The following is a 3061-nucleotide window of genomic DNA, read 5'->3' as shown; positions in this document are numbered from 1 at the left end:
AGAAAGGCAGACACAATAGAGAACAAGGACTGGTGAGCCTCTGCCCTGCCTGGGAAACGAGGCCCAGAACGGGAGGCAGCAGGAAGTTCAATAGCCTCTGACTTGAGCCCCTCCCTCAGGAAGAAAAGATGGAGTTTGAAACTAACATTTCCAGAAATGAAAATGAAACCAGAGAAACCATGTTTACATCTTTCGCTACAGCACAAACATTTCCCAGTAAATAAAATACAAAACTGTGACCTCAGGAGGCTCAGTGAGTAGGGAGAGGGCAGACAGGCACTAGGGGTCAGGAAAGGCAGGTCCCCAAGAACCCCTGGGAGGTCACCTAGCCACGACACCCAGGGGAGCACAGAGAACAGGAAAGGAGGAAGGCTGTGAGCAACTTTTCAAAGCTTCCAGTGAATGAGGGAGAAGCAGCTCTCTAACTTTTCTCTGTCCTTCTTCTCTTTATTCATTAGGGGCCCTATACCCGACTTCCACATTGTCAACCCTGAGTATGGACCACTGGCAGGTCATAGGGTCACATCTGACCAGTGAATCACATTACCACATGGGCTCTGGGGACGCAAAGCAAAACCACAAGCAGGGGGACACAGAGAGGCAGGAAGGAACCTGGATTCTTAAATTTATGTGGAAGATTAAGGGGAAATTTTCTTTAGAAGAAAAAGAAATGGGAGGGTTTGCCGCACCATATATGGCACACATTCATGCATATTTTATACATTATAAAAATAAACAAAATATACTTTAATGCTGTACTTGGGTGCTGGCCCAGGGACAAACAAACTGACCCACAGAACACAGCACAGAAGCCTGTATTAGACTCAGGCATGTGTGGAATTCTGTTGGATGGGAGAAGTACATGGTATGTCACTGAGTAAACAAGGCACTGTCTAGTTGATGGAGTTGGAAAACTAGTTATCCATATGGAAAAATGACACTGATTCCCTACCTATATCATTTTTGATAATGAACTCCAGAAGGAGGAAAGGCCTAAATTTCAAATGGAAAACTCTAGAAGAAAATAGAGTAGATCTTTGGGTACAGAAAATTTTATTAAATGAGATACCCAGATAACAACTGTACAGAAAACACTGACAAATGGGGTGCCTTTGACTATATTAAAATGAAAAGATTCTGTTCATGAAAAGAAATGCTTAGTGACAGAAAACAAAAACAAAAACTCCAAAAGCCTGGAGAAAATATTTGCACACATGCTGTCAATTTAGGATCAGGGTGAAGAATGTATCTTTAAAATTTTAGAAATCACTAAGGAGATGGGAGACAATCTAGTGTGGAAGTGGGCAGAAGACAAACAGAACTTTCTTAGGAAAAACAAAAACAAAAGCATGTCTGGCCAATAAGCAAAGCATGTCTGGCCAATAAGCAAAGAGAAGGTTTATCAGCCTCCTTAGCAATGAGGAAAATGCAAATCTGGGCGCAATGAGATGACATCGTACATCAATACAGTTAGAAAAATAAAAGTTGGACAAAGTCAAGTATTGGTGAGAATGTGGATCAATAGGATCTCTGAAATATTGCTGCTGGGAATGTAAATCAACACAATCACTTTGATCAATTAAAAAACAATGAAATTTTAAAAAATACAATCACTTTGAAAAAACACCTTTGATCAATTAAAAAATAATGAAATTTTAAAAAATACAATCACCTTGAAAAAACAATGTTTAATTTTATAAAATTGTGTATTCATGCACCTTGGGACCCAGCATTTCCACTCCGAAAATGGTACCTAGGAGTCACCGTGCACAAATGTCCAGGAGACGTGTAGAAGTGTGTTCCTAACAGCAGTCTTCATCATTGTGAAAAAGGAGAAGACAGTTATTGACAGAGAACAGATAAATAAATTGAGCTCTACAGCACTGAAAAGAATGAGCCATAGTTATAGGTAGATAAATAAGTATTCATGGCATAATGTCGAGGTTTAAAATTTTTTTTTTTTTTTTTTTTTATTTTTTGGGGGGGTACACCAGGTTCAATCAACTGTTTTTATACACATATCCCCATCTTCCCTCCCTTCCTTGACTCCCCCCCCAAGCCCCCCCCACCCTCCCCGCCCCAGTCCTCAAAGGCATCTTCCATCCTCGAGTTGGACTCCCTTTGTTATACAACAACTTCCCACTGACTATTTTACAGTTGGTAGTATATATATGTCTGTGTTACTCTCTCGCTTCGTCTCAGTTTCCCCTTCACCCCCCGCCCCCTCCCATACCTCGAGTTCTCCAGTCCATTCTCTGTATCTGCATCCTTGTTCAGGTCACTGAGTCCAACAGTACCATTTTTAGATTCCGTATATGTGAGTTAGCATACAATATTTGTCCTTCTCTTTCTGACTTATTTCACTCTGTATGACAGACTGTAGTTCTATCCACCTGATTACATATAGCTCCATCTCATCCCTTTTTATAGCTGAGTAATATTCCATTGTATATATATGCCACATCTTCTGTATCCATTCATTTGTTGATGGGCATTTAGGTTGCTTCCATGTCCTGGCTATTGTAAATAGTGCTGCAATAAACATTATGGTACAAGTTTCTTTTGGGATTATGGTTTTCTTTGGGTATATGCCCAGTAGTGGGATTACTGGATCATATGGTAGTTCTATTTGTAGTTTTTTAAGGAACCTCCAAATTGTTTTCCATAGTGGCTGTACCAATTTACAGTCCCACCAACAGTGCAGGAGAGTTCCCTTTTCTCCACACCCTCTCCAACATTTGTTGTTTCCAGACTTTGTGATGATGGCCATTCTGACAGGTGTGAGGTGATACCTCATTGTGGCTTTGACTTGCATTTCTCTGATGATTAGTGATGTGGAGCATCTTTTCATGTGTTTGTTGGCCATCTGCATGTCTTCTTTGGAGAAATGTCTATTTAGGTCTTCTGCCCATTTGTGGATTGGGTTATTTGCTTTTTTGGTATTAAGCTTCATGAGCTGCTTGTATATTTTGGAGGTTAATCCTTTGTCCGTTGTTTCATAGGCAATTATTTTTTCCCACTCTGAGGGTTGCCTTTTAGTCTTGTTTATGGTTTCTTTTGC

This window comes from Hippopotamus amphibius, chromosome 15 (assembly GCF_030028045.1).
Source record: "Hippopotamus amphibius kiboko isolate mHipAmp2 chromosome 15, mHipAmp2.hap2, whole genome shotgun sequence".
NCBI lineage: Eukaryota > Metazoa > Chordata > Mammalia > Artiodactyla > Hippopotamidae > Hippopotamus > Hippopotamus amphibius.
This window is presented reverse-complemented; position numbering follows the sequence as displayed.